This window comes from Triticum aestivum, chromosome 1B (assembly GCF_018294505.1).
Source record: "Triticum aestivum cultivar Chinese Spring chromosome 1B, IWGSC CS RefSeq v2.1, whole genome shotgun sequence".
NCBI lineage: Eukaryota > Viridiplantae > Streptophyta > Magnoliopsida > Poales > Poaceae > Triticum > Triticum aestivum.
In genome coordinates this window covers 130,925,133-130,941,007 of record NC_057795.1, presented here as the reverse complement: position 1 = coordinate 130,941,007, position 15,875 = coordinate 130,925,133, and positions in this window count along the sequence as shown.

The window sequence follows — 15,875 nt, the reverse complement described above, 5'->3', positions numbered from 1 at the left end:
GAACGTTGTAGGTAGGTATCCATGCCACAAATAAAAATTGGACCTCTGCCCTCTCAAATTCCAGTAGGCCAGCCGCCCTGTATCTTTGACGTGGGCAAACACAAATTTTATGGCACTCTATGTCTATCGCGTAGCCACACACTTCATTCATGTTTTCAATTCTATCGATATCTCACGTCCATGACACTGTTTCACACACATTGCATATGTTATGTGTTTTTGTTTGAGATATCATCGACACATTGCCTCTGTTTCACACAAACCATCTCTCTCACACCCACCCACATATGTACCTGCACCTAAAGAAGAGGTGCACGTAGGATGCACATACTCATGTCTCGTTCCCGTCCACACCCGCATGGGTACACGGTGGAGTTCGTTTCTGTACGAAAAGGCAGCCCACGTGATAATTTGACGATGTAGCAGTTGTTTACTCGAAGGAGGGTCGTGTACCACGCCTGGACGGAACAAAGTTCGACTTGACGCATTAGTATTAAATAAAGTTATATATTCCTCCATGGCACGTACATAATATAAAACGATTGCCATGGGGAAAATGGAAAATTCCGCTCTACTATATAGAATGGAGCCTACTGCCGGGGTTTGTCTTTCGTCAGACCATCTCATAGAAGGCGGTGGTGGCCTCTCTCTCTCTCTCACTATTAATCAGTGATCCGATCGCGCCCCGTCCACCGCCAGAAAGGGAGGATGTGCATCATTTATCTGTTCGACGGTGTTGAGGCAGCATGTCCCGATCTGTGGTACCCGTTGTTCTCTCTGACCAAGCTCCGGCGTGGTAGGGCCTTCGCCACTTACTCGCGGCCACAGTATTGGCAGATGCCGGCCGCCGGCGCCCTCCTAGTAACATCCCGACGACCCTCAGGTACAGCTTCCTCTGGCCATGCACCACTGCCCATCTTCCCACGTTGCTGCATGTGGATCTTCTTTAGTTGTTTGCTTAAAATGTATCTCAGCCGACGTACTTCCCATCTTGCAATCTCGTCCTCAAACCATTTTTGATAAACCACCATGTGCTATATTTCCCTTATTATATGGAATATGCTTGTTTTTTGTCGGTGTATGTGTCTTCAACTTGTGTTATTGGGCAGTAATTGTTTCCTTTCTACCTCCTTTTGCAAATAGGGCTATCCATTTCCATCTCGTTGCTATTGCGACCTTTGGGTGAACAGCACAAATCACTTTTTTCTTAAAAGTGTTTTGTGCAGTTCCGCCACAATGTCACACGGGCAATGTTTTTACATTTCCGTGGGACTGCAGAAAGGGAGATTGGTTTTGCTATCCTCCTCATCCAACTCCATGCCTAATCTTCTCCAACAAGTAGTTAGTCCTAAAGAGAGATTGTAGAGGTGATCGACTTCTATTTGTATGTGTTATGTTTCATCATCTAGTTCCACTATTATTGTAATCGCACTGACTGGATATCTTTGCAAACAGGGATGGTCCGCTCGATTTTAGTGGAGCTGCAAAAATGATCGGATTTTGGTATCCTCCATACACCTCTCTTTTGGCTACAGAGCTTGGTGAAACTAGCTGCCAAGGAATGAACACTGTGCCCAGGAGATGGAGCCATGCCTACGAACAACATCGATCAGTTATAGATTTTCTTTATTTGTACACCTTGTCACAACTTTGTCTTCAGTTGCGATGTGAATATTGGCGCTGATTTGTGAATCATTGAGATGCATTAGCAGCCATGGTTGTCTCATTTTGTCACATCCCTAGCTTCTGGTAATGCTCTGAGCTAGCTAGTCATGTGTTGCATCATGTTTAAATTTTGCCTAAAATTGAAATGGGGATGTTCAAACCCCAGCATTAAATCAACTCAACTAGGGTAAGTTAAAATCTTTTCAATAAACCCAAAAGGCCCCTAAGAAAAGTTCATGATTTCTGGTTAAGGTGGAAACCTCTGCCAAAAATGATGAATATATCCTTAGGTCATTTTTGGATTTTTGAATTAAATCATATTGTATTTGACTTTGGGCATTTAAATACTATAAATATTTTAAATGCTCAAATAAATGTTGGAAATTGATAAGGGTCACTGGAATAATTCAGAAAGCACCCATATTCATTTCCAGGATTTTATAAAATGATTTGATATTTAAAACAAATCAAAAACAACCCTGCAAAAAATAGAAAACAGAGTTAAAATAAACAGAACAGTAAATGAGAAAAAAAGAGAGAGAGAAGCCCACTTACCTGGCCTTACCCGCGCAGCCACCAGAGCTGGCCCAGTTCCCCAGCCGGCCCAGCCCACCTCCTCCTCCCTTGTCCTCTTCCTCCTCTGCCAGGAGGACGAGCAGAGGCGAGGCGTGGCGCGCGTCGACGCCGGCCACCTCCTGCTTCGCGCTGGAGGCCTCCCCCTTCGAGTCTATCCATGCGTGGAGACGCCACGCAGCCGCCCGGAGCCGTCCAGCCCTCCCTCTCCTCACCTGGACCCCGTTCCCTCCTCTGCTTCCCTCCCTGCACGCGCCCGAGCGGAGCCCATCGCCGCCGACGCCGTTACCGGGGCCACAGCCACCCCCTCGCTCCCACTATGCGTCCCTGAGCTCCGCCCTGACCCCGTGAAGCTACCCACGCGACGCACGCGACCAGAGGAGGCCGCAGTCGACCGGAGCATCATCGTCTTCACCTCCGGTGCCCGGAGATCGCCGCCTCGCTCGCCGTCGGCACCGATTCCGGCCGCCCCGAGTGCAACTGACTCCACCAGGAGCTTCGGCTCGTCCCCAGCTCCTCCTAGATGCCCTCCGCGGCCCATTTGGTCGCCGGAGTGGCCAAAACCACTCTCGCCGCCGCGCTAATGGTCGCCGCCGGCGAAACTCCGGCAGGAGCCGACGTGGCCAGTCATTAGGGCCTAACTACCCCCGCTAACCAACCCCCTAGGCCACTGACAGTGGGCCCCAGGGCTTAGTCAGAGCTAACCAGCCCGGGTCAACGCGGGATTAGTCCCTGTGTCACTGACCAGTGGACCCCACTGGTCAGGTTTGACCCGGGGCAGCCCTGTTGACTTGCTGACGCAAGCATGACACAGTGCTGATGTCATAATTAATTTTCTGGAATTGTTTTAATTCTAAATAATCAGAAAATTCCAGAAAATTGTAAAAACTTCTAAAATTCATAGAAAATTAACCGTAACTCCAAATTAAATAAATTATATATGAAAAATTATCAGAAAAATTCAAGGAATCCATCTGTACCATTTTCATGCATGTTAGAACAACTTATCACTACTGTTTAGGGCAAATGAAGTGAATGGCATTTGAATAATCACATATGGAGTTTGAATTTGAATTTTATATTCAAACCAACTTCATTTAATCTGTTGCTAGTTGCATTAGCTCAAACACATTCATTTTGCCATGTCATGATCATGCATCATATTGTGCATTGCATTGATTGTGTTCCTTTCTGTGTTGCCGGTATTTGTCCCCTCTCGATAGACGTGATACCGATGATGTGATCGTTGACACTGATGAAGACTCAATGTTATCTTCAGAAGTGTCAGGCAAGCAAAACCCCCTTGTTCATTCCGATACAATCCCACTCTCTCGCTCATGCTCTCTTTTAATGCATTAGGACAACACCGATTCATCTGTTACTTGCTGCGGTAGCTGAACCCCTTCATCCTCTGCATGACCTGTCATTGCCACAGTAAATAGATGAAACCCACTAGCATGAGTAGGAGTTGTTTGAGCCCTGTTGTGCCTACTCATTCATGTTTGTTTGTCATGCCTGCTACTGCTTAGAGTTGAGTCAGGTCTGATTCATCGGGGATGAATCAGAGGCGTGTGAACATGTCCTACTGTGTGCGAGCTAAGTGTGTGAACACGATTTGGTAAAGGTAGCGGTGAGAGGCCATGTAGGAGTACATGGTGGGTTGTCTCATTGCAGCCGTCCTCAGGAACTGAGTTCTGTGTTCGTGATCCATGATTCAGCTACTACCATACATTGGGCCCTGAAATATGACCCCGCTCGACTTCTTATTCACCCTAGTCCTCTGTCCAGGAGTTGCAAGTAGTTTCTGGTGTTTGTAGCCTACTGGAGGCCGTGGACAGCGCTGACCGTAGGGGTGGGCCGTGATGCGGTAGGTACGTGGCCGGGTGTACCGAATACCCGTTAGGTATCTCGGGAACCCTGTTCACATCGTTCGGGGCCGTATGGGAAACCTCGGCCGGACTCCCTGCGGATGGAACCTGAATAGGCGATAAACCTGGACTAGAGACTTAAGTGTTTAGGTAGGTCGTGGTCTACACCCACGTCGGCTTTCGCTTGAAGTCTGCCGAGCACATGTCGTGTGCAGACGCTAAGTGGTGGAAACATGTATGAAGAAGTACACCCCTGCAGGGTTAACATCATCTATTCGAATAGCCGTGTCCGCGGTAAAGGACTTCTGGGTTGCTTATATCAGTTCATAGACAAGTGAAAGTGGATACCCTAAAAATACGCAAGATAAGCGTGAGTGCTATGGATGGCGTTCTCGTAGGGAGACGGGAGCGGATCCATAGTAGTGTATTGATATGGTGAATATGTGGACTCGTGTGCGCCACCTCAAAAGTTACATTGCAGTCGTAGTTCAGGTTAGCCACCGAGTCAAAGCTGGCTTGCTGCAGTCAAACTCCACCATCCCCTTTGTTGATAATGATGCATATATAGATAGATCTGATGTAAGTCTTGCTGGGTACATTTGTACTCACGTTTGCCTATTTTATGTTTTGCAGAGAGACTTCAGTCTCACTAGTAGTTCCGCTTGGACTTCGACGTTTAGCTTGTTACCTCAGCTACGATCTTGTGCCCTCGGCAGGATCTGATATATAGTCAGGCTTCTCAGCCTTTTTCATTTATAGATGTCTGTACTCAGACATGATAGCTTCCGCTTGTGCTTTGACTTGTATGCTCTGAGTGTTGGGTCATGAGACCCATGTTCGTAATATCTCGCTCCTCGGAGCCTATTGAATAAATTACTTGAGTCGTAGAGTCATTTTGTGATGCCATGTTGTATTGCACATATCGAGCATATTGTGTGTATGTTATTGAAATGCTTGGTATGTGTGGGATCTAACTATCTAGTTGTTTATCTTTAGTAGCCTCTCTTACTGGGAAATGTCTCCTAGTGTTTCCACTGAGCCATGGTAGCTTGCTACTGCTCCGGAACACTTAGGCTGGCCGACATGTGTCCTTCTTCGTTCCTGTGTCTGTCCCTTCGGGGAAATGTCACGCGGTGAATACCGGAGTCCTGTTAGCCCGCTACAGCCCGGTTCACCGGAGTCCTGCTAGCCCAGTGCTACAGCCTGGATTCACTCGCTGATGACCGACACGTTCGATGCTGGGTCATGGATGCCTGTCCCTGTAAGTCTGTGCCACTTTGGGTTTACGACTAGTCATGTCAGCCCGGGCTCCTTATCATATGGATGCTAGCGACACTATCATATACGTGAGCCAAAAGGCGCAAACGGTCCCGGGCAAAGGTAAGGCGACACCCGTGGGGATACCGTGCGTGAGGCCGCAAAGTAATATGAGTTGTTACCGGCTAGATCGATGTGACATCGAGTCGGGGTGCTGACAGCGTTGGTATCAGAGCTTGACTGCCTGTAGGATTACCAAGCCAAACTGGTCGAAGTTGAGTCTAGAAATTCTTTAGTTATATAAGGGAATTGATTGTGGAATGGAACGTAAGGCTCTTTTTACTCCTTATACCTCATGCCCTTCTGATCTGAGTCATCTTATCTTTCCTGCGAGGATTAAGAACTAGGCTATCTCTTCTTTCTATTAGGATCACGTGTTACTAATCAGTAGACTTATAAGATTGTTGGATTTAAGTCTCAGTTCAGTTCCTACTACTTCCGTATGTTAATTGTTGATCTCGGAACCTTGATATTGTGCTTCTGAGTGGTTATGCCACCGTTTTTGTAAATCCCTTCCTTCTGTTTCCGATGTTCCCATGGGCCAGATTAACCACACTAATCGGTGTGTTGAGGTAATTATTGCCTCGACATATATGTTGGAATTATTATTATGACCCTAAGTGCTTAGGGGATCATCTAGTGGTCTAGCCATGATTTGTGTCCTAGTGTGAAGATTCTGGCCTTTATTCTCGGAAGCATCCCGTGATGCTACTTAGTAGTAGGTATTCTACTCCTTGGGCTTTGAACCCGAGATTCGCTCTACTTACTTCATGTTGATAGTGCTTGCTAGTTCCTTTAGGATATTAGTAACCTTTGCGATAGTCCTTGAAGTCCGTGGTATTTCCCTCTTCCAAATACTATGAACCGCTTATGGCAGATGTTTATTGGATCAAAAGATCACAATTAGAGTACTCTTGAGGAGTTCTCCATTCATAAATCGTGACTCTGCCAGTTCTACCTTTCTGCATGGGTTATCCGGAAGAAATATGTTGAACTTGGTTCGACATACTAATCTATGCATCCACAACTCAGAAAGTTATATGTTCCTTTGAGTTGTTCTCTTTAGTTGCATTCTGACCCTCGTCTATCAATTGATAGTCAAGAGTATGCGTGCGTTCGTTCATCGATGCCTATGACTCTTGTGGTCTGTCAAGCCATTCTATTCCGGAATGACTAGGAGAAACAAACTCCAGTACCTCTTCCATATCCAGGATTGGGTCAAAGAAGTTGTGCCCCGCAGATCAAATGCCAATCCAGCTTTTGGTTCTGTTCTACCTTGGAGTATTACATATTTTATATCGAGATTGTTATAGGAATTGCACACCATCCCATGAACTCTTGGTACAGTGATACTTCTTGCCATCATTGTTCATTCCTCGGCCCTCGTGTTGATGCAACCGGAATACCGACAAATGAATTGTGATGTGTGAAATCAATACTGCTAGCAACTCTGTTGCTTGGTAGTTAAAGGATAATAATTTCATTCTTAGTATGTTGGTTTTCGAATCATCCTTCTAAGACTGATCGTGCTACCTAGTCCTTATTTCGGTGCACCCTTCGATTGATGAGTTAGGATCTTGTCAAGTCCTCACTCATTTGATCATATCGTCTTGCCCTCAAAAGCAAGATTGTTCTCGAGCTTAGTAACATACCGGTGGTTCGTGACTTTCCAAATATCTTCTTGGAGGTGTTACCGGGTTGTCACCTGACCGCTATGTTGAGTTCGTGATCAAGTTGGTTTCTTGTGAACCACCTTCTCTCCAAGAATCGGTGTTAGATACCCCTGAGCTAGTTGGTTAAGCTAGACAACAACTTGGAGAGTTGGAAGATAGAAGCTTGTCTGACTTAGTTCGTTCCAAAGGGATATTCTTGTGTAGTGTGTGTTGAAGAAAGATGATATCTTCATCGATTGGTCCTTGTGATCAGTTGCTGGACCTATTGTCTTATCAATCCTTTGATTTGAGTGTGGGCTATCGTCAAATCAAATCAGTACCAACGATGCTCGTAATGTTGTCTTACTCGTGGTTGATCCCTCGAGCATACACCATTATATCTTTTAGGTCTGACCAATGCTATCCCTTGTTCACTTAACTATGGAATTCCTTTTAAAAGGAAACCCAGATGAATTGTTGTTGTGCCCATTGACAACATCCTTCTCCATAATTTTGCTGAACATTAAGCTAGTGTTGGAAACTTTTGAAAGCATTTGTTCATGCTAGCTCATGAAGCATATGTTTGGATGAAGGTAGTGACTTCCTTTAATTCATGTGCATCTGATGCAAGTTGCCACCGTGGATTCGAGAAAGTCAATGTTGCTTTCTTTGGAATCATTCCGAATCAGTCATGCACACGTGCGAAGAATGCTGTGGTTTGAAGACTTGAAACCTTCAATCTATATGTATCCCTAGCACACCAAGCCACTGATTGATTTGTTCAAGGAGAAGGAGTTCCTCCATAAGAGCTAATCCGGACTTATGAAAGAACTTCGATACCCTCGTTGATGGTTCCCCCTCCTGAACTCGGTAGTGTTTTATTATAAGACTACCACGTGGTCATGCTTGTCTGGGACAACGTGTTCACATGTTTGTAGCAGAACCAGCTCATGTTTTGGAGCTTGCTATCGTAGTTCATCTCCCGAGAATCCCGCAACGTCATCTCGTCGATTTGTGTTGCAAACTTTCATTTTTCTTCCTAAGACTCGATGAGCCTGTAATATCCTAACACCAACCAGAGCTGAATCTCAGGCAGATATGATGGTTGGAACATTTTCCTAAGAACTATAATATTGGTCTCTCGATAACCGGTAAGGTGGATGTCGTGGCCAACACACCCATCCGGTAGACCTATTATTATAGTATCTTGTTTGAGGAAGTTGGCCACCCCCCCCCCTAGGGATTTCGTAGGATTTACTCCCTAGTTGCCCCTATGGATTTTTGTGTTCCCGAAGTCCGACCTTTTACTTGATGTTTTAGATATCAAACCATATCTATGAATGGGTTATACTAGCACATCAAGGAGAATATTAGAAGCGGAGTGCTAAATGTCTCTCGGTCGATCATCCAGATTTTATTTGCTTGGCCTCGCTAAGGTGAAATCTGAGAAAGTGTTATCTTCCTTCGCATCTGCATCGTCCATCGCTATTCATCATGGTAGTATGTTGTGTTGTCAGCACCCTTGACGCGGTTGTTGATAAAACCTTGATGATTGTGGAAATGCTCAAGTTCTTGAGAGCACGCACAAGCGCTACGTCTTATCATCGGCACTAGCTGGGATTGCCCCAGATTTCCTCGGTTATGCTATAACCACTCCAACAGTGAATTCACTCTCTATTGTTGGGTTCTTCCCCAGTTACCAGAATCATTCCCAGCATTTGCATTTTGTTCCCAGCTTGCACCGCCAATGTGCCATTCTACCATGGGTCTCATCCATTTCCGGTGATAAGCAAAATTCATCCATTACGTTGTCTTCAACAAGGTAATCCACATCATCCAAGTTTGAGTATGCCATTCTACCGAACCCCTCTAAATGATCAATTATGATTTGCCTTAAGCTGGTATAAAGAGTTTCAATGATCTCTGAATCAAAGGTAATTCTTTTGCCACTTAAGGGGAGATATCTACGAGTCACGGTTCCGAAGGTGTCTCGTTGTGGTATCATGGCAACTCAACTCCTCGCTACGTTGACAACCGATTACCACCTTCTTAAGTGTGGAATTGTTGTCCACCTAGTGAACCTTCGTCATCCGTTTCTTTCCACCCCTCTTGATGTGTATATCGTGTCTCAACCCGAGAGATGGTCCTATGTCTCATTCCGGGAGTTAATCCTGAGTTGTTCGATCTTCGAGAAGACCGATCCTTCTAGAGTTTTCCTTTCCTCTTCTCGTCAGGATTAGCTGAAGTTCTCAGAGCAAGACGACAAGACAAAGATGGTGTTCAAATCAACGTTCATTTGAAGTGCAACCGGGATCGTGAAGATTATACTAGTTTGCGTTTCCCCTTCATCCTACCCTACGCTTGAATCTCGAGACGAGATTCTTGTTTAGTGGGGGTGAGTTGTCACATCCCTAGCTTCTGGTAATGCTCTGAGCTAGCTAGTCATGTGTTGCATCATGTTTAAATTTTGCCTAAAATTGAAATGGGGATGTTCAAACCCCAGCATTAAATCAACTCAACTAGGGTAAGTTAAAATCTTTTCAATAAACCCAAAAGGCCCCTAAGAAAAGTTCATGATTTCTGGTTAAGGTGGAAACCTCTGCCAAAAATGATGAATATATCCTTAGGTCATTTTTGGATTTTTGAATTAAATCATATTGTATTTGACTTTGGGCATTTAAATACTATAAATATTTTAAATGCTCAAATAAATGTTGGAAATTGATAAGGGTCACTGGAATAATTCAGAAAGCACCCATATTCATTTCCAGGATTTTATAAAATGATTTGATATTTAAAACAAATCAAAAACAACCCTGCAAAAAATAGAAAACAGAGTTAAAATAAACAGAACAGTAAATGAGAAAAAAAGAGAGAGAGAAGCCCACTTACCTGGCCTTACCCGCGCAGCCACCAGAGCTGGCCCAGTTCCCCAGCCGGCCCAGCCCACCTCCTCCTCCCTTGTCCTCTTCCTCCTCTGCCAGGAGGACGAGCAGAGGCGAGGCGTGGCGCGCGTCGACGCCGGCCACCTCCTGCTTCGCGCTGGAGGCCTCCCCCTTCGAGTCTATCCATGCGTGGAGACGCCACGCAGCCGCCCGGAGCCGTCCAGCCCTCCCTCTCCTCCCCTGGACCCCGTTCCCTCCTCTGCTTCCCTCCCTGCACGCGCCCGAGCGGAGCCCATCGCCGCCGACGCCGTTACCGGGGCCACAGCCACCCCCTCGCTCCCACTATGCGTCCCTGAGCTCCGCCCTGACCCCGTGAAGCTACCCACGCGACGCACGCGACTAGAGGAGGCCGCAGTCGACCGGAGCATCATCGTCTTCACCTCCGGTGCCCGGAGATCGCCGCCTCGCTCGCCGTCGGCACCGATTCCGGCCGCCCCGAGTGCAACTGACTCCACCAGGAGCTTCGGCTCGTCCCCAGCTCCTCCTAGATGCCCTCCGCGGCCCATTTGGTCGCCGGAGTGGCCAAAACCACTCTCGCCGCCGCGCTAATGGTCGCCGCCGGCGAAACTCCGGCAGGAGCCGACGTGGCCAGTCATTAGGGCCTAACTACCCCCGCTAACCAACCCCCTAGGCCACTGACAGTGGGCCCCAGGGCTTAGTCAGAGCTAACCAGCCCGGGTCAACGCGGGATTAGTCCCTGTGTCACTGACCAGTGGACCCCACTGGTCAGGTTTGACCCGGGGCAGCCCTGTTGACTTGCTGACGCAAGCATGACGCAGTGCTGATGTCATAATTAATTTTCTGGAATTGTTTTAATTCTAAATAATCAGAAAATTCCAGAAAATTGTAAAAACTTCTAAAATTCATAGAAAATTAACCGTAACTCCAAATTAAATAAATTATATATGAAAAATTATCAGAAAAATTCAAGGAATCCATCTATACCATTTTCATGCATGTTAGAACAACTTATCACTACTGTTTAGGGCAAATGAAGTGAATGGCATTTGAATAATCACATATGGAGTTTGAATTTGAATTTTATATTCAAACCAACTTCATTTAATCTGTTGCTAGTTGCATTAGCTCAAACACATTCATTTTGCCATGTCATGATCATGCATCATATTGTGCATTGCATTGATTGTGTTCCTTTCTGTGTTGCCGGTATTTGTCCCCTCTCGATAGACGTGATACCGATGATGTGATCGTTGACACTGATGAAGACTCAATGTTATCTTCAGAAGTGCCAGGCAAGCAAAACCCCCTTGTTCATTCCGATACAATCCCACTCTCTCGCTCCTGCTCTCTTTTAATGCATTAGGACAACACCGATTCATCTGTTACTTGCTGTGGTAGCTGAACCCCTTCATCCTCTGCATGACCTGTCATTGCCACAATAAATAGATGAAACCCACTAGCATGAGTAGGAGTTGTTTGAGCCCTGTTGTGCCTACTCATTCATGTTTGTTTGTCATGCCTGCTACTGCTTAGAGTTGAGTCAGGTCTGATTCATCGGGGATGAATCAGAGGCGTGTGAACATGTCCTACTGTGTGCGAGCTAAGTGTGTGAACACGATTTGGTAAAGGTAGCGGTGAGAGGCCATGTAGGAGTACATGGTGGGTTGTCTCATTGCAGCCGTCCTCAGGAACTGAGTTCTGTGTTCGTGATCCATGATTCAGCTACTACCATACATTGGGCCCTGAAATATGACCCCGCTCGACTTCTTATTCACCCTAGTCCTCTGTCCAGGAGTTGCAAGTAGTTTCTGGTGTTTGTAGCCTACTGGAGGCCGTGGACAGCGCTGACCGTAGGGGTGGGCTGTGATGCGGTAGGTACGTGGCCGGGTGTACCGAATACCCGTTAGGTATCTCGGGAACCCTGTTCACATTGTTCGGGGCCGTATGGGAAACCTCGGCCGGACTCCCTGCGGATGGAACCTGAATAGGCGATAAACCTGGACTAGAGACTTAAGTGTTTAGGTAGGTCGTGGTCTACACCCACGTCGGCTTTCGCTTGAAGTCTGCCGAGCACATGTCGTGTGCAGACGCTAAGTGGTGGAAACATGTATGAAGAAGTACACCCCTGCAGGGTTAACATCATCTATTCGAGTAGCCGTGTCCGCGGTAAAGGACTTCTGGGTTGCTTATATCAGTTCATAGACAAGTGAAAGTGGATACCCTAAAAATACGCAAGATAAGCGTGAGTGCTATGGATGGCGTTCTCGTAGGGAGACGGGAGCGGATCCATAGTGGTGTATTGATATGGTGAATATGTGGACTCGTGTGCGCCACCTCAAAAGTTACATTGCAGTCGTAGTTCAGGTTAGCCACCGAGTCAAAGCTGGCTTGCTGCAGTCAAACTCCACCATCCCCTTTGTTGATAATGATGCATATATAGATAGATCTGATGTAAGTCTTGCTGGGTACATTTGTACTCACGTTTGCCTATTTTATGTTTTGCAGAGAGACTTCAGTCTCACTAGTAGTTCCGCTTGGACTTCGACGTTTAGCTTGTTACCACAGCTACGATCTTGTGCTCTCGGCAAGATCTGATATATAGTCAGGCTTCTCAGCCTTTTTCATTTATAGATGTCTGTACTCAGACATGATAGCTTCCGCTTGTGCTTTGACTTGTATGCTCTGAGTGTTGGGTCATGAGACCCATGTTCGTAATATCTCGCTCCTCGGAGCCTATTGAATAAATTACTTGAGTCGTAGAGTCATTTTGTGATGCCATGTTGTATTGCACATATCGAGCATATTGTGTGTATGTTATTGAAATGCTTGGTATGTGTGGGATCTGACTATCTAGTTGTTTATCTTTAGTAGCCTCTCTTACTGGGAAATGTCTCCTAGTGTTTCCACTGAGCCATGGTAGCTTGCTACTGCTCCGGAACACTTAGGCTGGCCGGCATGTGTCCTTCTTCGTTCCTGTGTCTGTCCCTTCGGGGAAATGTCACGCGGTGAATACCGGAGTCCTGTTAGCCCGCTACAGCCCGGTTCACCGGAGTCCTGCTAGCCCAGTGCTACAGCCTGGATTCACTCGCTGATGACCGACACGTTCGATGCTGGGTCATGGATGCCTGTCCCTGTAAGTCTGTGCCACTTTGGGTTTACGACTAGTCATGTCAGCCCGGGCTCCTTATCATATGGATGCTAGCGACACTATCATATACGTGAGCCAAAAGGCGCAAACGGTCCCGGGCAAAGGTAAGGCGACACCCGTGGGGATACCGTGCGTGAGGCCGCAAAGTAATATGAGGTGTTACCGGCTAGATCGATGTGACATCGAGTCGGGGTCCTGACACATTTATATTTCATGGAATGTTGGAACGAGCTAACCTTGAGGCAAGGGACATGAATCCTAAGTTGAAACCTTTTTTTTCCTGCGGGAACCAAAGTTGAAACCTTCATAATATCACAGTACAATTTCATTAAAATTATGTGTACATATAAACAAATCCTGAAGGATTGATAGGAATGCCAAAAACAATTCAACTTTGTTTGGCCGACATGTGGGACATTCTTCATCCGGCTCCACCTGCTATGCAGCAATATTGAGTGCACAACTGTAGGGAAAGATTCACCCCGGTCGTTGCACCACAGTAGTAATGACTGGTGAGCAGTCAAATCACAGAGCCCCACCTTCGCCACAGTAAGTTGCTCGGACGAAGTAAACATCATTTCTCTGTTCCTTGAATTCGCTAGTACTCCCATATTCCCAGAGTAATAATTTGCTCGGGCGAAGCAACCATCACTTCACCTGTCCCACAGTAAGTACTAGTACCTCCTTTTTTACTCTAGAAACAACCACACGCGAATATTGGCAGTAGCAACATAGCAACTGAATCAAAAATCAAAACCAACCAATGAACTGCTGCACGTCCACCACTTGTAAGCAAAAGATTCTCCTCATGTTGTGACCCACCGTGCACGTGTTGGCGAGGGAGAAGGCGTAGTAAGCAAGCTTCTCGTCGTTCTGTGAGTTGACGGGACACATCAAAGTTATTTAGTACGTACTCTCTCCAAAAAAGGGTTGACCATGTCATGGCTACCATCCCGTGCTCCGTCGCTGAGTACGTGCACTTTTCACATGCCATCGAGGAGAAAAAAATATTTCGTAGTAGGTGCCATCAAAGTGCACGACTCAATTACGCATTGCTTATCTGATTATCTCCATTTTCTTGCATGACACGTGCACCTTGATGCTAGATGTCTCGTGTGTTGGCAAAAGGATGAAAAAAGATCACGTCAAAAAAAGGGAGTGGAAGAACATAGATTCCCAACGATCATGGTGGAGCATTTGCACTCTTAATATTTTATATTATTGAGCGATATAAAATCAACCAATCATCTCCACAGTGGACTGGAAGAGTATGAAACATGGCAGCCCAGTGTAGTTACATCATACTACATGGCTAACCCACGTTATCACCATATTTCTTGGCTTCCGTGCGACACCTAGCTCTAGCAATCCAGCAGCCCGTATCGCTTCTCGCTCCTCGTCTGTTTCAAAGTGCGGCGGGCTAGCGTTTTTGCCGTCTATTAAGGTTGGTTAACTCATCACATGTTAGCGAGCATTCTAAAAAATATTGTAATCTATTATTATGCCAAGAAGAGGAAGCGCTTCGACTGACGAACCAAATGAGACAGGCGTGCCGTGCTTTGATTGGGTCCAGTTTCTCGTTTTGAACTCGTTGAGAACACTTGGTTCTGACTATTGATAAGATTTTATATAGGGCATATTGTATTCTTCGAGGATGCCTTTGACTATTGATAAGATTTTATATAATTTGGAAATTACATCATTCAAATATCCTTTCATGTTCCATTTAAAAAAAAGATCCTTTCACGTACGAATTTGACTATATGCTTTGAGCAACTTGCATGTCCTATACTGCTCTTGTTTGGATACTCTAACTTAGCTAGAGGTTCGACTAACTCATGACTAACCCTGAACTACTGTAGCAAAAGAGGTGTTTGGGTGACCGGGTCAGATTGACAATAACTGCACTTGATGGAGAGAGAAAAGTGATTTTTCAGTGGGCCCAATGAGAACTATCTCCAATTAGCACCTCCTCGGTGGGATAGTTTTTTTGGTGGATTCGGTGCAACTTGCTCCAATTTAACCCTCATGGTTGGATACGTTAGGGCTATTTGAGCCACAACTAGCTCAAACTAACTCTAACCCATGGATCCAAATAGGGCCAATGTTAGTCTCGGAAAACACATTAAGCCCTGTATACATGGATAGATGGAGTACATGATACGTACTAGCAAACGTTGACCGGTAGTAGTAGTTCATTGGTTGGTTTCGATTTTTGATTCAGTTGTTGTGCTGCTACCGTCCAATATTCGCATGTGGTTGTTTCTAGAATAAAAAAAGGAGGTACCCCTACTTATGTTACTCCCACTATGCCTAGCCTAAGTTTAGTAGGTGACCTTGTGCTTGGCTCTTCGCCTCTTCTGGAAGTCGAACAATAATGATAGTACTATAGTAGTACTTCTGGCAATCTAACACCAAATGAACTACGACACGTCCACCACTTGTAAGCAAAAGTTTCTCCTCGTTCTGTGAGCCACCTCGCACGCATTGGTGAGGGAGAAGGTGTAGTAAGCAAGCTTCTAGTCGTTCTACGAGTTGACGAGACACATCAAAGTTATTTAGTACATACTCTGTCCAAAAAAGGGCTGACCATGTCATGGCTACCATCCCGTGCTCCGTCGTTGAGTACATGCACTATTCACGTGCCATCGAGGAGATAAAATATTGCGTAGTAGGTGCCATCGAAGTGCACGACTCACTTACACCCTGCTTATCTGATTATCTCCCTTTTCTTGCATGACATGTG